Raw genomic sequence first — 27,114 nt, forward strand, 5'->3', positions numbered from 1 at the left:
TTAGGATTTCCGATACTTAGTTTCCCACGCTGGAGGTAAAAATATTCTTTTTTCGTACAAGTGCTGCTATTGCTCTCTTTGAAATCGTTGTGTTTGTTAATCAAAAATTCGCTATAGTGTTAAAATATGAAATCGATAATAACAAAATTCCAAATTATGGCTTCCAGATTCCTATATTCTGTCGAGGATTACGTTATTCAAAATTTGATGGTTCTAGGTACCGTTGTTTTATCACAATGCGAGTAACATGGATACATTTATGCACAATTTTCATTAATTAATTCCTTTTAATATGACGCAGGGGGATAATATTTGGTAACAACAACAAGAGCAAAAGTCTGAAAATAACATTATAAAAATAAAGTTTGAAAGTATAGCAACAGTTTGAAAAGTGAAACGGACATTTAAAGTTTTCAACGCAAAATGCGTAAACGAAATTAATAGTCTAAGCGAAATAATTAATAACGGAAATTAATATGCTTCTGGGCTAGCGCCTTTATGGGCTAAATTTAAGATTAAATATATAAATAGGTATTTTCACAGGATTTTAAATAGGAAAATGCAAAACGTGTTTATAAACCTATCAGAATATCTTCAATGTAAAATTTCATTCAAGAGCGGTAACATTTTAGTAAATATTTCATCGATGCTGCATCGAAATCTTAATTCTCGGAGGTGCATCTCATTATGAGAGAACTTGACAATGTGAAATTTAAAATGAAGCAAGAAATTTAAAAAGTAGATGTTTTCAACGAATTTTTCCCCCATTGAAAACGAATTCTGCAGACGTACAGAATTTGTTAGTGCTCTAGATTTTTAAGTTAAAGTGCAAGGACAATGAGACTTCTAGTAGTATAAGAAGGTTAAATGAGCATTTGGTTTAATTTGAGAAAGTATAATGTTATTTTCGCTAGATTACTTTTTTTCCAATCATAAACGTTACTTAAAATATGAATCTTAATAAATTGTTTTATCGGGACGATGCAGATTTAATACATAATTTTATAGTTTTTATTTTTGATTAATTTATATATTCATGGTATGTTTGTACAAATCATTTATTTGCACTAAATTAGCTTTGGAATAATTGGCCCAATATCTTTTACATGTCTGGGGTTAAGTGGATAGCTCAATTCATACCCATAAATTAATAAATGCTCCTTTGGACTGTATACATTCTTTTAATTTAAATTCAGTTCTTCAAAATGTTGCACATTTTATCTATAACTACGAGAAATCACGCCGGAGGGTCCTCGAGTTTATTTAGCACTCACTCTCGCTCGTTGTTCACAGTACTCTCACTCCTTTTACAAAATCTATGACCCAAGAGGTGCCCACGAATTTTTCTACTACGCAGTTATGCCGGAACATTTGAATTTCTGGATCTTATTAATTCAGGTGCACTTAAGGGCATTAATATCTGATTTCAATTTCTTCTCTTCATTGCGAGTCGTAAAAAGAGCAGTCAAATTAAAGGTGTATAAAGAGTAAGGTAAGTCACAAAACTTTTATTAGACGTGTTTCTTATTTAACAGTCATTACAACTACTAGGCAGAGGTCGTGATTTTGACCGCTGGCTTAGAGTATAAACTTTCTACTACGCAGTTATGTCCGAAAATCTGGATTTCTTGTTCCTATTTATTCACGTGCTGTTACGGGATTAATATCTGATTTCAGTTTCTTTTCTTCATTGCGAGTCGTAAAAAGAGCAATCAAATTACAGGTGTATAATGCGTAACGTAAGTCACACAACATTTATTAGACGTATTTCTTATTTAACAATCATTAATTACAGACGCATAACGAATACACTTTATGATCCATAATATTTTTAGACGTATTTCTTTTTTAACAAGCATTAGAAAATAATTTGTATTATAAACATAAGGCCCTAATGCCATTTCTGGGCCAACATTCGATATGTAACCCTCATAGTACGTGTCTTCAGTATTATACTTATGAAACACTTTGTTGCCAGATCATTTGGTACTTTCTTTCTTTATTAGAAGCTTCCAGCGTTTTGTAAATGTTTCCAAGATTATCGATAAATCGCCAGCGTAAAGCATCATCAATTGTTCAGCAGTCCTAACCAGCACCGTTTATAGTATGACCGTCACGAGCTCTCCTAGTAAACCATGTATTATCGCATTTTCTGTTTTTATAAATTCTTATTCAGTTCATTCATGGTGTTTCATTACAGATGGAATTCTGCCCTTCTGCCCTTGATTTTTAACCTACTTCCTGATATGCTATCGAGTTCAAAATTTGTGTCTGCATTACTAGTCGATATTACTAATATTATTCTGAAATTTATACTGCTTTAAAACGCATGGAGAACTCATAAATTTGAACTTTTCTTTGCGGCATTTTGATACGTTGATACGGAAATAGCGGTGAATAATTAATCGAAGATGTGAGATAAATATGTAGCATTGAAGAACACTTGTGCTATATAATCCAGTCTGTTTGATGTAATTTGACATGATGTGAAGAACATGATATTCATGAGTTCTTTCATGAAACATGCGGATCCAGAAATATGTCATAATTGTTTGCTCTTTTGTCAGGTTATAATATCTACTTGTTAAGATTTTAAGGTGACATCTTAATTATGTGCAGGAACCAGACAAGAGATGAGTTAAAAAAACCCTTTATTAGACTCTATAAAAATTCCCAATGAATAGACTTGATGCCAATAAACTACGTCTCGCACGGGCGGTAACTCAACTAATAAGAATTAAACTTAAAATTCAAAGACATTAACAAAACAGTAGAATATTCCCTAGGGCTCAGATAAGCCTGTTACCTAAAACCACGTCAATGTCTAGTGGCAGCAAAGAAATAGCAATTACGCTACTTTAACCAGCAATAAATGCAGAATAATAAGCTCAAGCTACAGAGGTACCGAGCTTACCCACTCTTTTTAACTTTCTCTTCTAGAACTCAGTATTTAAACCTCATCTCTTAATGGTAGAATTTTCATTCCTTCACGCGCACTACCAAATTTAAATATTCTGGCATTGACAATTACTTGAACTGGGTATTCAAAATAAATATAAATCCCTACAAGGTGTTTTGTAAAGTTGTTATTTTCTAGTTGTTCATTAAGATACGTAAAAGAAATAGGAACAATATTATTCCTATAAAAGGGCTCAAAACTAAATAGAAAAATAATGCCGAAACATCTTAATAATACAGTGTTTGTATATTTATTTCTACCTGAAAATATGAAGCTAGTTAGAGTACGTGCATCCAACTGTAAAACATAACATATATTAATTATTTATTGAAAATATTCGTTATATATAATAAAAGCCCATTTCATAATTATTATCATTATTACTGTCATTTCATAATTATTACTGTAATTTTGATTTAACTCGATAATTGTGCAGGATGGTCTCGGATAGAAAATGATTCAATTTCTCTCCTGCCAACTGTCATCTTGTCACTTTTTTCAGTAATATTATGCTTGTTTAATTCTATCTTGATACTATATAAAATAGTTCGGGGAGACACATCCACTTGAAAAATAATGTGTTTTATTATTTATAGTTTTAAGACTTTTATTGTCGTGACTCTTAACCAACCCTCTGGTAGACGTTAAGCGACTTAGCGGTAAGTCTAGAAGTAAGTATAGAAACTTGTGAAGGGTGTAAAAGTATTTTTATTTTAAACCAAATAAGATGAACTGAAGGCGCATCTGGTTCTTACATTTTCGCCAGAATTTATTGCGAGAAACTCAAAATAAAAATTCAGTTGTAAAGTTCAATTTAACTAATTAATAGACAAGGCTATTCAGAGTAAATTTTTGCGAAGCTGGCTCGAAAATCACAGGCATGAATTTAAAATAATAGTATAATGGAAAAAAAAAAAAAAAAAAAAAAAAGACAGAAGCTCTTATGTAGAATAGCAAGCCTAGCAGAGTGGCCTTCAAGAAGAAAAACACGGTCTATCTTAACAATCTCAATACCTCATTTAAATACACGCTATCTCATTTGCATTCTGGCGGGAAAACGGAAAGCGAGGAGTGACAGTAAAGATTCAAAACATAAAACAACTGGTTATTCAAATTAAAAAAATCTCGCACATTTATTGAAATTGTGGATTATATTTAATAATTCGTACTTCATAGTTAATATCATTACTGTGGGTTGGTTTTCACTCAATAAGTATGCATGAGGACCTTCGATGGAATATAAGGCCATTTTTCTGTACTCAACATCCAACAACAGCCGACCGTTAAAACAGCTAACATTATTTAAATTTCAACAAAAGGGCTGGCTTTGTAGGCCTTTTCGAAGTATTCCTAGTGTCATGTGAATACCAAACAGTTTCCTCGAAGAAATCCTTGACGAAAGCGTTAGGCAGATAGAATTTTTATGCTTTTCCAAAATCTATATAATCTAAACTTTTGCTGTAACAATCATATATACAGGCACTTACAAATACTCTCCTTAGGCAGATATAATTTTTATTCTTTGCCGAAATCTATATAATGTAACCTTTTGCTGGAACAGTCATATCTACAGGCACTTAAAAATTTGTTTATATTTACCTCAATCTCTGGGAAATAGATCGTACAAATGAAATTATTTGTAAGTAAATAATGTTTCTAAATTACTTATTGGAAAAAATAATAAACTAATTCGCAATCAATAACGTTACTGAAAATTCTAGAACATATAGCATTAAGGCAGATTATTATGTATCAGATTTCTGTTTATGTTTATTATGTATTAAATTTCTTTTAATAGGCGTACATTCTTTTTTTTTCTTTCCTTTAATCAAATAATTCAAATCCCTATATCTCTCGGGAAACATCATTTAACATGCATTATTTGTTTAACAAAGTTTTTGAATTTAATTCTTTATGAAGCAGCCGAAAATAGTTCCTGTAAATATATTCCGCTTTAATTATATTCCTTTTAGAAAAAATATATGTAGTCTTTAACAAAGATTCGTTAAAATTTACATTGTAAATATCAGCTACAGCAACGCAAAAATTTAGCAGGGTAATTTGAGATGGAACATATTAAAAAAGTGTATTGCTTTTCTTATTGTAATTTAAATGAATTTCATTGTATTTGAATTGCAGTTACATATTGTCCTTTAATCAAATAATTCAAATCCCTATATCTCTCGGGAAACATCATTTAACATGCATTATTTGTTTAACAAAGTTTTTGAATTTAATTCTTTATGAAGCAGCCGAAAATAGTTCCTGTAAATATATTCCGCTTTAATTATATTCCTTTTAGAAAAAATATATGTAGTCTTTAACAAAGATTCGTTAAAATTTACATTGTAAATATCAGCTACAGCAACGCAAAAATTTAGCAGGGTAATTTGAGATGGAACATATTAAAAAAGTGTATTGCTTTTCTTATTGTAATTTAAATGAATTTCATTGTATTTGAATTGCAGTTACATATTGTCCTTTAATCAAATAATTCAAATCCCTATATCTCTCGGGAAACATCATTTAACATGCATTATTTGTTTAACAAAGTTTTTGAATTTAATTCTTTATGAAGCAGCCGAAAATAGTTCCTGTAAATATATTCCGCTTTAATTATATTCCTTTTAGAAAAAATATATGTAGTCTTTAACAAAGATTCGTTAAAATTTACATTGTAAATATCAGCTACAGCAACGCAAAAATTTAGCAGGGTAATTTGAGATGGAACATATTAAAAAAGTGTATTGCTTTTCTTATTGTAATTTAAATGAATTTCATTGTATTTGAATTGCAGTTACATATTGTCCAAAATTTAATTCTTTATGAAGCAGCCGAAAATAGTTCCTGTAAATATATTCCGCTTTAATTATATTCCTTTTAGAAAAAATATATGTAGTCTTTAACAAAGATTCGTTAAAATTTACATTGTAAATATCAGCTACAGCAACGCAAAAATTTAGCAGGGTAATTTGAGATGGAACATATTAAAAAAGTGTATTGCTTTTCTTATTGTAATTTAAATGAATTTCATTGTATTTGAATTGCAGTTACATATTGTCCTTTAATCAAATAATTCAAATCCCTATATCTCTCGGGAAACATCATTTAACATGCATTATTTGTTTAACAAAGTTTTTGAATTTAATTCTTTATGAAGCAGCCGAAAATAGTTCCTGTAAATATATTCCGCTTTAATTATATTCCTTTTAGAAAAAATATATGTAGTCTTTAACAAAGATTCGTTAAAATTTACATTGTAAATATCAGCTACAGCAACGCAAAAATTTAGCAGGGTAATTTGAGATGGAACATATTAAAAAAGTGTATTGCTTTTCTTATTGTAATTTAAATGAATTTCATTGTATTTGAATTGCAGTTACATATTGTCCTTTAATCAAATAATTCAAATCCCTATATCTCTCGGGAAACATCATTTAACATGCATTATTTGTTTAACAAAGTTTTTGAATTTAATTCTTTATGAAGCAGCCGAAAATAGTTCCTGTAAATATATTCCGCTTTAATTATATTCCTTTTAGAAAAAATATATGTAGTCTTTAACAAAGATTCGTTAAAATTTACATTGTAAATATCAGCTACAGCAACGCAAAAATTTAGCAGGGTAATTTGAGATGGAACATATTAAAAAAGTGTATTGCTTTTCTTATTGTAATTTAAATGAATTTCATTGTATTTGAATTGCAGTTACATATTGTCCTTTAATCAAATAATTCAAATCCCTATATCTCTCGGGAAACATCATTTAACATGCATTATTTGTTTAACAAAGTTTTTGAATTTAATTCTTTATGAAGCAGCCGAAAATAGTTCCTGTAAATATATTCCGCTTTAATTATATTCCTTTTAGAAAAAATATATGTAGTCTTTAACAAAGATTCGTTAAAATTTACATTGTAAATATCAGCTACAGCAACGCAAAAATTTAGCAGGGTAATTTGAGATGGAACATATTAAAAAAGTGTATTGCTTTTCTTATTGTAATTTAAATGAATTTCATTGTATTTGAATTGCAGTTACATATTGTCCAAAATTGCTCTGCATTTGGCTTCAAAGGTCTTATCTCTTTTTTTTATTTGACTACTAAGGATTATAATTATAATTTTTGAATGCTTTCATCGTCTTTCGCTAATGAATAGTTTTGCATAGTATAATGTGAACCTCCCTCTGGAATGTCATCAAGTATTTTCAAAACAAATTTCCTTTGCATTGTTCATTAATTTAGTCTGCAAATTCAAGGAACTTTAAAAGGAAAATTCAGTGGCTGAGATCATTATTTACAATAAATAATGATGCAGCGGTAAGTACCATTTTGCTGAAAAATTATTTTAAAATCATCTCTCTTCAGATTATAATTGAAACGAACAAATTCTTAGGTAAAATCAATGAATAATTTATTTAGATATAGTTTCTGTAAATATTTCAAATCTAAATATTAAGAGATATGTAACTAACAGAATACTAATTGACGGTATAAAATCGAAAATGCAGGTCTTTAATATTTCTTTGGCGATTTCCTGTCTCCAGTAGCTACGTCGTAATCGTTCTCCTAGGGAAAACTTACCTGAAGCTACAACTTTTGCAGAGAAAGTCCCTTGTAAAGAATTTACGGAGTCAACAGCAATTACCTTAATTTGCGGTACACTTCTGTTAGGGTTACTACTCCTTGTGTTCGATTTCTTCTGAATGATTTTGCCATGTCACAAAGAATTTAAAGTAGCATTCATTGCTCCGCAAATAATATCTGGGAAGAGAAGTTTCCTCTGAGTGCCAACTAATGAGTGTCAGTGACAGCAGAGCGCCCGCGAGGGGAATTGCTGTCTTCGAAAGTGTTTGTAGGACTTGCTACCTCCATTTAGGCAACGTCTAAGTTTAGAGTTCTAAACTGGGATCACCTTTCCCGTGTAGGAATAAATGGAGTTTAGATACGTTTTTGAGGGAATATGACAAGAGCTATGCACCCTGTTTGCTCAAGTTGTTAAGTAAGCGTTTACTGTGTTTATTCAGTTTCAGTGATTTCGGTTTTACACTGTATCGCTTTTTTATTAACGGACTCATACAACTTAAGCCCCTTATCTTCGAATATGTGACTTTTGCAAGAATCGGAATATTTTATTTAATTTAAAAGCAATTATTTCAAACTTTTTACAGCTGACTACATAATATAGCTTCTTTGGGTAACCAGAAAGTTTGTGTTGCCACAAATATTTTTGTAATTTAATCCGCTTTGTGACAAAATGTTTCATCATGTTTCAAACTTGAGCGCATGATATTTTAAAAATGGCTAATGGTACATACTTGAAATTTGATGGAATTCTTTATACGGGCACTATCTTCTAACTGAACCAAAAATTTGATGAATATTTTAATATTAAAAATTTTTTTGCACGGAAACATTACAGATATTTTTAATAAACTATATTTTATAAACTCAACTCCAAATAAAATAAAAATTTAACGTAAAATTTTTAGAATTTTGGGTTCACAGTAGTTTCCAAATGGTATAAAATCTACATAGTAAATATGGAATTAAATTATGCAAAATAACGTTTTAAACTGCGCACGCAAGGTGGAAACATGAAGAAACATTTTGTCACAACGTGGAATAAATTATAAAACTATTTTTGTGGCAAAACAAACTTTCTAATTACTATTTCAGAAAGCAGCTATATTATGTAGTCAGCTGTAAAAACTCGGAAGAAATTGCTTTTAAAATAACTAAGTTATTCCAATTATTGCAACAGCCACATATTCGAAGATCTTATGGGTCTTAAGGTGTATGAGTCCCCTTAATATTATAGGCACATTTACTACTTGTGAGAATATATTTTGGTGGGTACATTGTGTGATATTCATAGATAGACGTGTTTCTGAAAGAATTTGAATGTAATTAATATCACGGAGTTTATAGTCCACCGTAGTGAAGGATCTATTAAGGCAGGCATAAATTTACGATTAATAGAGATTTATTTTAAACAATAAGCTAAATAAAGAGCGTTATAAAAATTGGTATCACAAATCATCAGTGCAAAGGGTTTACAAAAAATGCAACTCAGGTAAAGAAAATGCATAATACAACAACAGGTAACATGTTATTGTCTATGACACATTAACTTTGCCAAAATGAGAATTTTGAGGAGAGTAAGGCCTTTTCAGCAGGGAAAATTGTGAACATTTCCTTTAGTGGTACTAAAATTTCCTACTAAAACTTATTGCATAGTCAAAATAGTTTTAAGTATCAAAATATGTTTTTAATTGTTTTTTACTTTAACACTTAATACTTTTTTTATGCTGAATTAAAAATGTAATCTTTACAATCTCTTGTAACTAATTGTTTTTTATTTAAAGCATGTTTGATGCATAGAATTTTGTAAAAATGTACCTAACCGCAAAACCTCATTCTGAAGAAAAGCATACACGAAAAGGGAAATATTCTATCAAACAAATTTAATTTTTTATCTTTGAAAGTTTCAGCCCATCAGGTCGACAAAAAATGACTTTAAAGCATATAACTATATCCCCTCTCCAAGTAGTCTAGTAGGCTCTACAGAAATTTAACTTCCAGAAGCTACAGTAGCCATATAAAGTACTTATGGGTAAATTACCGGTAACCATCACAAAGTTATTTATTTAAAAACTCATTTCTGTTTCCCTGTATTTTGAATCTCATCTGCTCTTAATTTTGTCTTACTGTCTTAATTTGTCTTACTTACATTCTTACTGTCTAGGAACATTCAGTGTCTCTTTAGTGTCTGCAGCTCAAATTATTCAATGCTATGGAACTGTTGTCTGTTTTTTATTTGGTTTGTAACCAACTGCCGTCTCTATCGTCATCATCTTTGGTACCGTTCAATCTGTCTTCGGATATGCACAAGATGTTCAGGAAAGACCAAGAGAGTCATATATGCTAATTTTCTTGAAACTTTCATCTACTATTTCTTCATCAATCAGAGCCCCAAATCAGCAAGCGATCGAATTGCTTGCGGATAAATTGAATTGCTTGGTAAAGAAAAAATCAGTCACTAGGTCGAAAAATCAGTTTGAAAATTTAAGGAAGCTCTCTTTCCGAATGCGTTGAGGAAGGAGAAAATACATGAATATTTGAACAAAACTTTAAAGCTTAGGGGAAATGCATCGCAAAAACGATAAATAAGCAAAACAATAGAAATATTTTTTGCAGCTTTTCAACATTAACCATTTTATGTTGATAAATCGCAACATTTTTAAAACCTTTACCCTGGATCTCTCGTATACGCGTCGAATGCGCTTTCAATTACATCACGAAGGCATGCGGAAAGGAGGGAAAATACCTTATATACTCCCCTATCCTTTTGATGCGCGGCTGTGGATGATTGGAGCCAATAGCCTGATCCTGGAGGTGGCAAATTACCGTCCACCACCTTTTAGTTCGGACTCCAGTGTAGAGTTATTATATTATTTTGAAGCAAGAGACGTGAAAAATGTTCAATGCCCTCACCGGCACTCGAACCCTAAACCTATCGAATGCGCGTCAAGTATGCTTCCATGCGGAAATGAGGGAAAAAATACCTTTTTTCAAAGTTAAAGATGGATATTTTATTTAATTTTAATCATTTTTGGCACAAAACTTCGTTTAATGAAAAATTAAGATTAGCCGAATGTTAATCTTTACACCATCGAAGAGTAGAAAACATTCTTGTCACTGGAACTTTAGGAAAATTTTAACTTAATTTCTAAATTTCGGGCGAATTTTTGAAAATTACTCGTTTTTTTTTATTTTATTTTTATTTATTTTTTTGACTGTTTAGCATTTAAGAGTTTAATTTCGATGACTAAAATGTATTGGATATAAACTTTTGAAGTATTTTAAGATTATCAAACGTACCTTTAGGCATTTTTAAGACAAGAATAATAAAAGGTATTAATTGTGCGATTTTCCCTATTTTTTTATTGTTTTTGATTTTGCTATCTTGGAGTACTTAATGAAAAATTGGTAATATCCTTCTTCTTTCTTATTTTAGCTTCAAGTAAAATATTCGTCGTAATATTACTATTACTTTCAATTTTCTACACTGAATAATCAATAGACTTTCTTCAATCTCCAAACGGTGTTCAGTTATTTTTTTATTTAATAATTTTTGTTGTAATTGTTGCTTGTGTTTTAATAATGGTAAAAAATATAACATGCTTCTTTTTAAAATGGGTATGATAGTAAATTCGCTAAAAGCAAAGGAAATTTATTGTTCTGTTTAAATTAATAACAAAATCTATTCATTCAGTTGCACTGTAAAATGTGCAAGACGTTATCTTTTTAAGTTTTACATTAGTTTAAGTTAATTGCCAAATGTGTGAGCCATTATTTTAAAATTTCTATTAAATCAGTCCCATTGTATAAGTCACTATGTTATAAAATTTTCTGTTAATTTAATGGCATTTTCAAATGTACAAGAAGTTATGTTTTAAAATTTATCATAAGTGCCCTCCCCCAGCCATTACTATTCACGATGTAATATGGTGGATGAATTCTGGTAATAAAATTATTTAGTGCATTATATCCATTAAAATATATGATAAAATATTTTTCTTCTTTAGGCGCATTAATTATCATATACATTTTAAATAAAAGCTCATTGTATACAATCTTTTTATTTAATTGCGTTTTACTTTATTTTCAATTACAGAGATGCTGTATATTTTGTTATTTAGAAATCTGTGTTCATAAATTATCCTGTGGAATTTTAATTTAAATTTCACTAGATTTTAAAAATAAGCTTACTGACTCAAACATCCAATCATGCTGAGTTTATTGTTTAAATTCTATGTGACTTAAAATATAAGCCAGAAATTAAAGTTCTTTTGTGATTATAATTTTAATAAAGAAGTATCAGATATGTAATATAACATTTACTAAATCCAGAAATGAAGGGATAAAAAATACAATTTGCAAGTTTAAAAAAAATATATATAGTGTTGAAACATTTTAAATTGAATATGTATATGAGAATTAGAGTAAATGATTTTAGAATTTGAATCATTGAATTTAAAATGAAATCAATATTTAAAAAAAATATGTTTAACATTCGCAAAGACTTCTTAAGTTTAGGAACGATTATTGACACAGCATTTTTCATCGCATTTGTTTAATTTTAATTGCATATTTAATCTACAAACAGTTTGCTTCATCTTACAGACGATTCAGTCATCAAGATGAGACACATTTTGCAGTTGCTTACATAACATAAATTGGAAACAAATGTAATATTATATTTCTTAATATAACAATTTTCAGCTTTAGATATATTTATGCTACCATTTAAATTAAAGATCGGTGGCCTGCTATGCTTTCGTTAAAGCATTTCCACAGTAATTGTACAAACTCTAGAAAATATTTGTGATTTTTTTTCCGCCAGGCGCAACCGAAGCTATTTTTCGCACGTCAGTTTCGCTTCATAAATTTTGCTTAATTAATTAGGATTTGCCTAATCAATTTCTCTAATTAAGTAAGAGTTCTGCTACGCTGAGAAACAGAAGTAGGAGAAAGTGATTAATTGTGCATACAAATAATTATACAGCAATTACTTTTGCTTTAGTTTTGCATACATTGGTGTTTACTTATTCTTCTACTACACGAATTAGAATGGAGGTGTTCTCTTATTATTGATTGCTTTTGCTGAAGAGTTAACCTGGACGTATAGGGCCTTAATTGTTTCTCGTTATTTTTTATTAGCTAAGACCATAATTTCAGTAGTTTACGTTTTTTAAGCACTTTTAATTTTTAAATTGTCTAGTTGCAGTTTAGGCGCATTATATCTAACATAAAGAAATGTACAAATGCACAGGACGCAGTCTGTAAATTTTTTTCCTGGTACAAACGAGATTTTTGCGAAACTTTTTCTTGCACACGATCTTCAGGCAGTTCAATGAAGAATGTTTTAAAAATTTTGTATATAATATGTCGTGTATATTTAAATGTGTTATTATTGGAAAGCATTACTTTTGTTGATTTTATGAAGTTTTTCCTTGAAATTTGTTCGACAAAAATTCAGAAAAGTATTCATTGTGTTAATTTATAAATGTAGACGAAAATCTTCTATACCAAATGGTTCTCATCCTTTCTTTGTCTCACGCTCCATTTTCACTATTATTTCAAGATCATTCTCCCAATCTTTTCCGAAAATTTAAAATCCATATATAAATTATTCAAATTTAGTTTATTTTTTACGCGTTTTACATATTAAAGAGCAAAAAGTATGGAAATGTTGGTAAATATCAAAACTTGAACAAAATGAAACTTTTATGTTCACAAACTAAAATTAAATAATTAACAGCTAAATAAATTTCTCACCGCATTCTATGAAAGCTGTGAAATCCCCCCCCCTCGATGAGAATCCCTGTTCTTTACGTGATCCATCATGTCATTATCCTGCCCATAATAAAAACATTTTTATATTAAATTGCCTTAAATATCTACTTTTTACTGCTCATAGATGAAATATATCTAAACAAATTTAAAATAAATCTGTGGCAATATCCAAAGCAGATAAAAGTTTGAAGATACTGCAGTACCTCGGTATACTTCTGCCCTGAGACATTTCCGTCTTAGTATGCGTCCTGTTCGATGCGTAACATTTTGTTTTGAATGCAATATTTGTTTCAGACACTACTCTGGATCAATGAGTCACGAGTGCGCTTACTACACTTGTCTACCTCTTTCGGGACAATGCTATAAATGCCCATGATCTTCAGTACGCATGCTGCTGCTATTCCGTGAACAACCCACCCTATAACTCTGAATTTTCCCGTGATTTTGTGTTTTACCGCGTAAAAAGTTCGTTAATTCATTCGCAATCAGTTTTAAGAAATTTATGATGTGAGTCCAGCAACGAAGAAAATAATTAGGATCACCATGAAGGTGAAAAAAGATATTGTTGAAAAATATGAAGATGACGTGGATATCCGAGATTTAGCTGTTGCATACCGTATGTAATTAAACCTAGCAGAAATTCTGGAAAAAATTAGAAAAAATATTTCAGTAGAGGCTATTCATAAAATTCGTCATATCCGATTTTTTGTGTCTGAAAGTTCGTTATAGTTGTATAAAACAGATTAAATGAATAAGAAACTGGACGTGATCAAAAAATTTCTTTCGTCATCAACCGGGCTCATAAACTCTTATCCAAATTATCATGTTATATTGGATGACATGCTATAATCGAAATCCATTACAAGCAATCTGACAATCAAAATAACTTATAAAATATGCCAATTTTTCCCAATACATATTAAAACCTACACATATTCGACGTGCTCTTCAGGCGTGAGATATGTCATTACCACATTCTGATACATAGAGTCGTACAGCCGCCAAAACGAACGAACATATTCATTTGAATTATAATGAATAAGCTAAACAACAATGGATAGTGGGTGGTGCAATCGTGAGGAAATTTAAAACCGAATACCGACTTTGTCATGCAAAAGCGCCCATCAGCGGCTGAGCGGCAAAACTGCTGAAAAGGGGCAGTTCCGACCTGGCTTCGATTCCAGGCGAACGGGCTGGCTACATGAGCGTTTTCCTGATTTTCCCCATGCGTAACGTGTATGCGAGAGCGTTTCTCCTAGAAAGTGCTCCACAAAGGAATCCCTTCCCTTAGGCAGATAGACCTTGCGTGCTTTATCGTAATCAAATAAACCAAACCAAACCAATCATCATGAAGACTCCTTTTGAGCAACAACAAGTTTCACGAGCTAAATGTAACTTAGTGGCAGAACAGATAGGATAATGAAGTATGTAAAATAAGATTCGCAGTCATATTCCTAACAAAATTTCTTATAAAACATATACTCAGATAGATATCTGGATCCAGCTTTCGTCGTGAACATCTTCTAGTATATTAAAGAATATTTAATATGAAATTATATTGTATGTTAAAGTCCTAGTTCGGATGCTAATATTACTAATATTATTCTGCAATTCACTCCACTTCAAAGCATACGGAGAAAAAATATTTTTTTTTACTTTCTTACTTTTTTACAGCATTTTGATACGTTTGTTTTGGCAAATATGCAGTAATAAATTTTTAATTTAATTAAAGAAATTTATTTTGTTAACTTCTTTTTTAAATTCTGGCAATTTAGCTGCTTTAGATATTTCATTTTGCCTGCATACAATTTGAATTTGACCACAAACTTATATTATAATTTGGTGACATGACTTCATTGAGTTTGCTAGCTTGATACCGTATGAACGTCTTAAGCAAATTACGCCTGATTTTTTTTAATCAGGAATTCCATTTACAAATAGAGGATCCATTAGCTTCCTGAGCACAACAAATGCAAAACAATTCTTTCCTTGAAAGCCATCTATGATTGCAATGCTTCTAAAGCAGATACGCCTCATGCGTTTTATTAGAAAACGCCTCTCAAACATACCCAGTATTCAGCTGTTTGATTTATTTCGTTAAGAGAGAAAGGTAATTTTTGCAAATTTGGTTATAAAAATTAAAAGATTTACTAAATTTTGGTAAAAAGCATTGTAATATTTACAATAAATACCATAAAAAAGTGTAAAAATAACGAGTACCTTGAAGAAAAAAAACGCGTTTAAAGTTTTAATAGGTTTTTCGATAATTATTATTTCCAGATTTACTAACAACATAAGCATCTTGGCGAATATGACTCAGAAAGCCGAACAGAAAATAACGTGTGTGATGTGAACGCACACCAATCTTTGCAAGTAATATTTTCAAAAATGATAGCAGTCAAAAGCATTCCGAGAGCGACCATTAAGCAGCAAAAACGCTTTACTTTTTCCCGAGCACTTTGTAGAGATATTAGGTTATTTTCAAGCAGAGGACATGAAAAATGAGCAATGACTTCGCCTGGACTCAAACACGGACCTCTCGAATACCAGCCGAGTGTGTTAATCGTTACACCACGAAAGCATGCAAAACGTAAGGAGAAAAGTAACTCGAATAGTTAACATCAACACTGAGCAGTCACAACTATTAAGTTCGCTTCATGCGTTTGACGAGTTAACATCAGTATTATTACACGAAGGAAATTATTAGAGACAGATCACAGGGGATGGAAAACCAGGGTTGAGCGTTGGACAGCCCACGGATGCACTAGTGGGTCACTTTAATTCAAAGTATAATTCGATGCGTCAGAGAATCGGGATTTACTAATAATCTTAATAAAGTGCTTTGCAATGAAAATTTTGAAAACACAAACATATATTTTTCATAAATTTCAATATAAATGCTCATAAATTCATATTGTTTTGCCAGTGTATTATCCAGGGACATTCATATACAGATTTAAATGAATAAAAGAACTTCGGAAATACAAACTTAGAACGTTTGTAAAAGAAATGGAAAAGTAAATTACAAAAATACACTTAATGATTGCTTTATTTGAATTCTGATATAAAATTTGCATTTCGTTTTTATAATCGTTTGTTAAACAGGGCCTCTTAGCGAATGTCCAGGATTGTGGGGATTTCGCTAAAGAGTGAAGTCTGATTTGGATTCTATCCTCCACCAGTAGTCATAGCATCTTTAGCATGCTTAGCACCTGATTCACTCCAAGCACCAGCCATACCCGTATCCGCTACAGAACCTGTGAAATTACCAATCATTAAATTAATATTGAGTAATGCGATAACGACGAAATTTGAAAGTGAGATAAAATTAAAAGGAAGTAACAGATTCAAGCACTTTTAGAAATTGGAAACTAAACTGGTATCTTGCTTGTCTAACCTGATTATAACACATGTCTGTGAATTTTACGATGGCAAGAAGCGCAAGACTGCGTCTGTCTTTGGAATAGGCCTTGCGCATCCCATCCGAGTTTCTCTCAATCCTCTTCTCCTTTTACAAAAACCACTGAAAACGTCTTTAGGCTTCACTAACGTTTTCAGTGGCCCAATGCCGTGCAAGCATTATACTCTTATAAACAACCACGCTTTCTCTGGGTTCAAAGCCGATTCCAATGATCGATGGAGCAGTCAGTAGCACTAACCACGTAATGATCAGAGCGGGATCTGAGAATGTTCAAGAAGTAATCAATTTTCTGTAATCTGTACATAATTTTGCTACATTCATAAAACTGAATTCAAATTTCTCATCTTGAAAAAAAAATTTTTCCATTAATACTTTTAAATGGAACTGATTTTTGTTGCAATATGTTTTACTCTTGGTTCGCTATATTAACTGCTTCCAGGATTATTTTTTCATGTTTTGCACACCGGATCTTTCCGTTCAGCTATCCTTTTCAGCATAAAAGCATGTGCTTATAGTTATATGTTCCGGCGACATGAGAAAATATAAATTATTCCGCAAATCCATGGCGCCTGCGCCAGTTCGTCTACACTGGTAAACATACCTCTTTCGCATCTATAGGTCTGCAGCCCTTGCACCGGAGTCATGAACACTGCGCATTGTCACGGAAGACGTGTTTGTCTTACAGCCAATGAAACTATGAATGGAAATCACGTGACCGAAAAAGCAATTCCAGCTACTATCAAAGCTCAGCTTCCTGAATAACATGACTCGAAACATTTGGGTTTTGTTGCTATTCTAAAAAGTTTAATTGATTTTCGATGAGATATATTCCTGGGGTATTTGCAGTATTCCTTGCCAGTGTGGCTTAATTTACATTGTTCAAAATAAGAGAGCCTTAAAATTTCGTGTTAAGGAACATGAGGCATATGTTAGAAAAAGGAAACACAGAAGGTCCTCTGTTGCCCAGCATTATTGGTCCAAAAATCAGGCTTTCATTTTTTTTCTGCAGCCAAAAGTATTCAAAAACATCTTCCATTGGTGAACTAGATTTTCTAGAGGCGTTACACATTCATAAAAATCATTAACGACTCTAATTCCAATCCATTTTTGCCTTCAACGTTTAAGGAAATTATGTTTTAGTTCTAGTTTCATCAGTAAATGGCGCCAGTAGCTTAACTCTTGTTCAATTATTCTTATCTTCTCTAAACAATATATCTTATCTCGTTCATTTGCGATTTGGCAGCTGAGGATGATGGTTCGGTAAGACTATCGAAACCAGTCCTGGGAAAATTTGCAAATATAATCCTGATTTTTGTCGTGTGACTTCTAAATTAATACTTATTCGGCGTGTTATTTTATCATAACTAAATCTGTTAGAAAGTTTTTTCCTGTTTAAGTTATTACTAAATTTTTCTGTTCCTAGAAGTATAACAAACGAAAAATGCCAATTTATCATTTGCTCATCTGTTTGCATTTGATTATATTTCCAGTTTTCTATTGTTATTGAATTTTCAGTTTTGAAGTAGGTCTAGCTAGCTAACTTGATTACGACGATTTACTAAAGTACTTAAATTTTCCCTGAACCAGCAGATTGTGAGTTTGAATACATGTCAAGCTGTTTTCTTAATTTTTTTCCGCTGAAAATAAATCTTTTATTTATTCTGCAATTCTGTTATTAACAGAGTTATGTTATAATATGAAAATTATAATTATTTTTGCGTTTAACGTATAATAATTTTAGGTTATTTTATTATTAAACATAGAATAATATTATTTATGTTATTTTATTATTATTTAAAAAAAATTCTATCGATTATTGACACTGTAAGCTTTCATTAATTATAAAATATAATTATTTGAATCTTATATTAAAGTGATAAATATTGTTTTCCTCTTTCATGTTCTTAAAAAGATGCTTATCTATCAATCCACTTATCAGCAAAGTGTATTATACTTTATGCTATAAATGATGTAATCGATTTATCTTCTTTTTTTACGTAATGATTATGTATATAATAATATGCATGTACATATATGCTTGACATTTTGCATTAAACTCTTTCCCTTCCCACTTCATTAATTTTACTATTTTTATAATTTCTTTGTACTTTTGCTTTAGACCTTTTTACTGTCGTTTACAGCCGCTCCGGCGAACGAAACGAAAAAAACGTAAATGTATAGTGTGCGTGCGGCAGGCGGCACTCTAAATATGAGGCGAGCCGAAAGTCCTCTGGTAAGGAAAAAGGTTGGTAAGGAAAAGGGTTGGGAGACCCTCGAACCCGTCCCTCTGGGGTGCTCTCCATCAGAATTGGGCGCGAAACTTAGCTAAATCGCATTGTCATCTGTAAGGTGCTCAAGGCTGTTGCCAACGGCAGACGAAATCTTGCCAAGACGAATTTCGTGGGCTTAAGCTGATATACGTCAGACAAGTGAGCATTAGTCAGCAACAGCACCAGTATTTATTTAATTCTCGTATTTTGCATTTTATTGCCCCTAATGATTACTATTAATTTCCTGCTGCTATTGAGACTTATTACTGTTATTACTATTATTATTACTTACTTGAAAACAAAAGGTCTGAAAAATAAAGGCACTGAAAACTTTGCAAATTATTATGTTTATTTTAAGATCGATGGAGCTTTCCTGTTGGATACAAATCATGTCATGTGATTTCACTATTCTGGTTGGCTTAGCAATTCAGAGAAATGTAGATATAAAATCTCGCCATTCATACAAAATGATGTCACGCGACATGGTTGCGAGGGACACTTGTTCGGAGGTATGTCTCCTATTGTAAGCGAAATGAGATTACTGATAAAATACGTAATTCTTATCAGGTCTATCTGTACTCATTAACCATTTATTAATTTCCAAAAAAACGTTAAAACTATAGCATAAATGTAATACCGAAAAAAAAAGGAATTACTCTAAAATTCACACAGCAATGTTAATACAGATTATCGATAATACTGTAACATTTAAAATAGTGGTACGTTGCGCATATAAAACACGTTGGGAGGATAAATATATAGAATTCAGTAAAATTTAAGATTCAAAACTTTCTATAAAATAATCAGTAAAAAATTATGTGTATAGTTTAGGAAGTATTCTATACTTTTTATTGTTGTGTCGTATTTTAAAATTGAGTTAAATGCAAAAGAAACAATTACGATTTGTGTACAAAAATCGTTAGAGTTTAGAATAGAATAAAAAGTTTGCATAGAAAATCGGTAACATTGCTTGCCTGAAAAATGAATGGTTTGCCTGAAGAATATTATGCGCATAGTTGACAAATTTTGGTATCTTCTAAAAATTTGATGATTTCTACTATGGTATCTAGGTTCGAATCCCGCGAAATGGGCGTTTTCGTTGTTTTCCCATATGTAAGGTGTATACGAACCAGTTTCCTTTAGAACGTCCTCCACGAAGGCATCCCTCCCTTTAGGCAGATAGCTTTCGTGTGCTTTGCCATAATTAAATACGCCAACACCTACTATGGTGTCACGTAAGTACCTCATTTTGCTTCGTGAATACTTAGTGTTTAGCCAAAGCTTTAATACTCCAACTTGACTGAAAATTTATTTTACGTTTCTTGCCAGATAGAGGCTATTAATTTATCGTACTGTATCTAGTTCGTGTAAATGTCAAGAAAAAATTCTAATAAAATGCTAATAAAATATTTATTTAAAAGCTTCATCTGAATTTTTATTCATTATAGTTCAGCAGGTCAAATTGAGCGATAATTCATCAGTCTGTCTTGGATTTGACATTTAGAGAAGCGTAGAGCTCGTTTATTATTGCACATTTTATGATGCTAAATAATTAATTATAGCAGAATTTAATTTTGTATAAGCTCCGATGATGATTGCAAAAGGTTCGCTTTTTAAAAATTTATCCCAACTATTGTTGTTGTACCCTTCAATATCTCCTTTATTAGCTTCTCTCGAAGCAAAAAAATGTATTCAAAATATGTATTGGTCAATACTATAAAAGTAAATCTTGATGCCTTGTTTAATAGTCACGAAATCCATTTTCATTGGAGTAAATCTCATACTGGTTTTATTGTAAATGAGAAACCTGACCCTTTGAGTATACGATAGAAATCAAGTCAATATTTATGTACAGAGTTGTCGATGAGTAGCTTTTACTCTACTAGAAAATATTGTTTCATTATTTAGAGAAAACAATAGTGCGCTTCAACAACGAGAGCTGATTACCTGAAGAATATAACTTTAGAAAAACAAATGTATCTGAATGTCCGCGTAAGTAAAACTCTGACCGGTCATGGTTGTTATCCAGAAAATTTAAATAAATTTAAATCCGATCTGTGTTGCTGCTACAAAATTCTCGCCGATGCACAACACTTTCTTGAGATGTACTCTTATTGTTGTTGTTGTTGTCTTGTCCATACTACATGGAACAATGGTTGCCAGAGCCTTCTCCGAAGATAAGTTGGACGTCTATTTTCCACTCCCAATTTTGAGGGAGAGCACCCCGGGGGTGGGAGATGTACTCTGTAATCCTGGGAGTGAAAATTGCGTATAGTCTTGTTAACGGAAAATGTTACCGAATTTAAAAATGAAAAAAAAAAAAAAAAAAAAAAAAAAAAATGCAAGTCCATTGGGATTATAGGTCGATTGTTTATTTTGTGTATATATATATTTATATTTTTGGTGTGCTTTTCTCTCGGTTGTTCGTTTATGGTCACAGAAAGGGCTTATCACGCATAAGTGGACCGGACTATGCTCGTATTATTACTATTGGTATTACCCTTCAATATCTAATCAGTTTTCCTTCAATCCTGGACTTTGTTGTCTTGGATTTGTTGCCATTCATTGCAGCACAGCTGTAATTATATTTTGCGACACATTTGTTTTACATATAAAAAATTTTATACTTGAATTAAACTTTCACGTAGAATAGTCTGAGAGTTTCTGTTAAATATATCTTAACAACTGGTGCCGGAAAGTTATATTAAAATAAATTCATTAAACATCTAAAATCTAGAATTTAGTGATTGAAGTTACATAAATCGTCATCTTTATAAATTAAATTATATCACTTCAAAGCTCAAACTATTTGAGTCAATATCTTAGAGACTGAAACGAGATATCTCCCCTGGTGCATTGGTATAAAAACAAAAAAAAAATATTTTTCAAAAAAATGTGAAAATTTAGTTCACTTTCTAATTCTAAAAATGCTATCTCTCTTTATTAAGTTATATCTTCTGATTCTCCTACAAACTCGTACATCTTAATACAATAATTCCTTAACTCCAAAATGTAGCCACAAACTCTTTTCATTTAAATACAAATACATAACACCTCAAAACACTAGGGAAGGATAATTACCACAAGTATGAATTCAATCACCACTTCAAATAAAATAATAAATTCTATCGTATAATTGAAATAAACGTTAACCATTAATTCCACAACTAGATCGCAATAATAACCCAGATTAGTTTAAAAAATCCATGTTTCCCTAAGGGTAACACAAGGAACATACTAGATCACTAAAATAAACACAGGAAAAAAATTACAGTAAAATACAGTTCTTAACCCTTGGTTAATATGCCTTGTGTATGTAATACTATGTGGTGCGCAAGGAATTTAAATTTTTCAATTAAAAAAAAACCCTTGGTTAACATATGGCTAGACAAATGAGATAACTGGATCTAGGACCTACTTGAACATTATTTATAAAGTACGCAGAATTTAAGTACTAAAATCTAAAATTGAAACTGAGGTACATACAAAAGTAATTCAGAAAACAATTCAGCTTTTAGCATTTAGCAATTTATTAAATTACATTCCTTAATATAATAGTTGGCACTCATTAAATAAATGATACCTCCTTTTATAATACCTTAAAATTTTCTCTCACCTATTACCGTAATATAATACATAATTTCTAACAATTAAACATGAAAAAATTCCTTTCCACAATTGTTAATTAAATAACAAGTGACGTTTAAAACATTTTAAATTTTTTACTGTTTTTATCAAAAATAAGCAATTTTATTCCGCTACGGATTTTATGTAAATTAAAATTTAACTACATATTTTTTATAGAATGTTAATTCCTTAAAGAAACTAAATCGAAACTGAGGATCATATTGAAATATCACCTATAGCTATACTTTTACAGCACGAAATGTACTGTCTATTAATTCTTCTCTGACGCACCACAATCTATAGTCTGTTATTTCAAAATAGGAAATTCAAGTTCATTTAGTTTCACAAAACTACGACTCATGACCATGGCAACAACTGCTGCGAAAAAAACGCCATATCCCCTCGTTTGCTGAAATCCTCTAATTTCCCCTGTGCCGTGATGATGACAAGCTTTATGATCCTAAATTCGGTTCGCGATGATCTTGAATTTTACAGTTTAAAGAAACAGACTACAACAATTAACAAAGTAAAAACTACTATTTTATAACAGAAATCGTTACTCACCGACTACAAAAATAGCTAGAAATGCGAGCAAAACCATTAGGTAAACTAGATAAGCTTCCATTACTATGATTTTCCGTTGTTCTCAGTTACGGAAACAGAAGTATGAATATAAAGTACCGCAGAACTGTTGTGATATATATAGTTCCAGAATAGTGGATGTAATTTAACATCGGGTGAAAAAAAGTCATGTTCGTGAGTTTTGAATTGTAACAGATGGATCCAGAAAAATAGCTGATAAATGTTTGTTCTTTGTCAGGTGTTTCGTTAAAGCTTGTTGTTTTGTAGTTGTTCATTAAATTTGTATAAAAAATGGGAAAAATTATTTCTAGAAATGTAGCTGGAACCATAATTGTTTACCATTTAAAGATTACATCTTATTTTTGCTGTAGTTCCTTGTTAATATACCTTGGATTCGGCTGTTTCTCAATGTAATAATTTAACTTCAAACATTAAAGATTATTTCTGTTATGTGGTCCAGTTCAGAACTCGTATATAATAATTGCACAAAAATATAAATGACAAGAGATATTTACATTGAAATAATGTTATTTGAGTTATGAATGTAGGATCCTGCTATATCCAGAAGTGTCCTCCAGAGCCTGCTGGATTGTCAAACAAACAAGTTATCGTTTCAATCTGAATTAAAATGGCAAAGTTAAAAAAGTTTAAAAGTAGCTTTTTATTGAACTTTTGAAATTAGCAGAAGGCTTTGCCTGTGGTACCTAGGAAGCTCCGCCATTTGTGAATACTTAAAATAACATAAAACTGAAAGTTTAAATTCAAGTAGCGTAGTCTCAAAATAGTCACAAAATGGTCTGAAAGTGTCATTAGTGAAATTAGCTTCTATCAGACAGAAAATATCGACGTTCTTTCATTACAAATTAACAAATATTTTACAACGATGTCGTAGATAAATTTTCCTCAATTTTGGTTGGCAGCAGACTGATGATTCAGCCATTAAATAAACAAGTTAAGCAATCTTTGATTTTATGCGCTGAACATACATGAACTCGCTAAACTCACATAAACATAGTCGTTATTTTCACAACTAAAGAGAAATTATCAAGCGTCAAGCCATTGGGCTTGCCTTTGTCCGAGTAAATGTTAACTCAGTTTTTTTTTTTGCTTTGCTTATGGAATAAATCATGAGGTGTTTTAATGGAAAATATAGGAAGATACTTTTGAAATGTGCTATTCTGAACTTAAACGTTTTTAAATGATATGTTTCCATGCATTAGGCAAGATAAGTATGTCAATTATCACACAAAATATCAACTTGTAAGAGATGATTGCAAAATACTTTCTACAAGCAGGTTTACAAACTTTCGATAAGCACCTATTGCAATGCATGGAACCATACGGAAATTGTGTGAAGCTATGTGAAAAGGTAGTCTATTGGACTTCCTGAGAGAAACGCGCTGAACTTTCAGAGGTGATTGAGTAGACGAAGAAAAAGAACCAACAAGCACTAAAGTGTGGCATTTCGCAATCGTCTGAATACCCTGTAAAAGAATATACAAGAGGCAAGCGGCCCCGCAATATTTGCTGTGATAGAATGATAAGCTGACGCAAATCTGATGCATTCTGTCATCAACAGCGATCACATAACCCGATCATACATACGTGTAAAAACATATTTATGTAATTTTATGATGATCAAGAAGATCCTGCACAAATCGAACAAAAATTTTTACTTCCGGGTAAATTCACAAAAGTAGCTTATTATGGTTTTTAAGAGATGTGTTCAAGATTTTCTTAAAAGGTATGCTTAAAACAGAAAGATAAAATTGTGGCACGAGGAATAAATGGTATAATTCAAACTGCGAAGCTGGAGACTTGGGACTGTAACAAAGCTTTAGCTAAAACTATGAAATGTGAATTTTTGTCCTTATAAACGTAATAGTGGAAAACAACACAAAGGCAATGTATATACAAATACTTTCATAAGAAAATAAAGAAACTAGAGAGAATAAACTTGCAAATTTAGAAGAAAATACACAAAGTATGATACATAGAACTTGTTAAATAATTTGGCTATTAAGAATGTCTTTGATTTTTCAATAGTGTTGTTACCATTACGTGCAAATTTTGATGGCAGAATTGGTAAATTTTCTTACGCTTATTCTTGACATTCCAAGAATTTGTAATCTGCAACAGAACGTAACTTCCGATTCATTTTATTCAAATAAACCCAGATTGGACATAAAAGAGCATGTGCTGCTGGACAGATTTATAAATGGATAATTTGTTGTGAATACACAGAACGCTGTTTCAAGCAATTCAAGAGGAAGAGTTTCGTTTCACGCGCTCCAACCTTCTCGATGAAAAAAAAATGTATATTCGAAACAGAAGAGGCAGTAGACCTGTGAAGGAAATATTGTTGTACTTTAAAATTATGATAGACAATTGCTTAAAACGCTTTTCAGTATATATTAGAAGCGGAATGTCTGTAAGTCTGTAAGGTATTTCAGCGTCAACTCTGTTACTAATATTGGTACTCCAACATGATGGTTACAAACGATTTGGTTAATCGGAGAAAACATTTATTACTCCACAACCGTACTTGTTAACGACCAACCATAACTGGTCTCTGTATTTCATTACTCAAGCAACAGTCATTGTCGTACGACACGTATAGCACTTTCCAGTAATACGCCTTAACTAACAACGACATTGTATCTCGTAGCCACATCACATTTGCCACTCTGTGGCTGCAAATTGCAAGAACGTCAGCAACGTTGTGTACTCTATTCTGGAGCAATGAAATGCCACATTTTGCAGTAAAATCTTCCAAGTGTCTGAAAATCTGAGTTTTTAGAACGTTTTGAAACAACAACATCATGGGATATATGAAAGCATCCGGTGATGAAATTATCGAATAAGGACGTGAAGAGTCATGAGGAACAAATTGGATGAGGAAGAATAATGCACTTGGTATTTTCTACACTTAAAGCATTCACAAAATTACAGTTAAAATTGCTCCATGTTTTTTTTTCTATTTTTAGTATATATGTCTCAATATAAATCGAAGTATAATTCTCCAAAAAAAATTAAAAGTTACTTTATTAGCCTAAAAGGACGCTAGCCCGAAGGTTCTATTAGTCTCAAAATGCAAGTCACTATAAACGAATCTATTTTTTTAAGTTGTTGCCACCAAATAATTTCTCTCTATATTATTTTTAAAAAATAAATAACAAAGAATCTGAAATTATATATGTATGCTTATCTTACTGTTAAAAAATGTCGATACCACCAAATTTTGAATAATGTCCTCCACCCTAACATATGTACTAGAAAGCTTGAATTTTGAATTTCGAAATTTATACTTTATACTTTATTAAACGTTAATGAAATTTTTATTAACAATATCAACGATTTCAGGGAGAGTGGCAACTTTGCCCAGAATATAATATTTTTATCTCCAACGTGGAAGACGGTATACCGGAAAATATAAAGATATTCTATTTTTAAATATTTTGTGATTTTGTTGTTGAATTTAATTTTACGTGTCGTACGTACGAAGAACATGATCTCTGCATATAATAAAAGAAAGAGTCTGTCTGTGTGTGTGTGTTTTTTTCGTTCGCGCTGCGCGTAAGCTAATAGACCCACGGCTACGAAATTTGGTACATAGGTGCATCTAGACAAGAGCCAGTGCACCTCGAAGCGATTTTTTCGAAATTCGAACTCGAATTTTTTTATTTTATGTTTTGTGATGAAATCGCGTCATTTTGAGACATAATGGGCTATAGGAAAGCGAGATTTTACTCTACACACTCCATTTTCACATTGTCATGAAACGTAGGCACTAAGCTATTTTACGAACTTAAAATAAATTCCGTGTTTCAATAAATCGATTAAATACGAATTTATTTAACAAAGGGAGCTTAACACCTTTTCAACGGGATTT

The 27,114-nt window shown here is 31.4% G+C and overlaps 1 protein-coding gene and 1 long non-coding RNA gene across 2 annotated transcripts in view; one reads left to right on the forward strand and one right to left on the reverse strand.

The window, feature by feature from the left end:
* Nucleotides 1–27,114, forward strand: part of LOC118186526 (carbonic anhydrase-related protein 10-like) — an 850,161-nt gene that overhangs the window by 332,602 nt on the left and 490,445 nt on the right. The gene's annotated exons all lie outside the window — the stretch shown is intronic.
* LOC118192584 (uncharacterized) lies at nt 16,354–23,391 on the reverse strand. The gene is made up of 2 exons (XR_004758778.2): nt 23,205–23,391; nt 16,354–16,579 (listed from the first exon to the last, which is right to left on the reverse strand). It is a non-coding gene; the product is annotated as an uncharacterized LOC118192584 (long non-coding RNA).

This window comes from Stegodyphus dumicola, chromosome 7, assembly GCF_044657685.1.
Source record: "Stegodyphus dumicola isolate Sdum_Otavi_A_Nest chromosome 7, ASM4465768v1".
In the NCBI taxonomy this organism is placed as follows: domain Eukaryota; kingdom Metazoa; phylum Arthropoda; class Arachnida; order Araneae; family Eresidae; genus Stegodyphus; species Stegodyphus dumicola.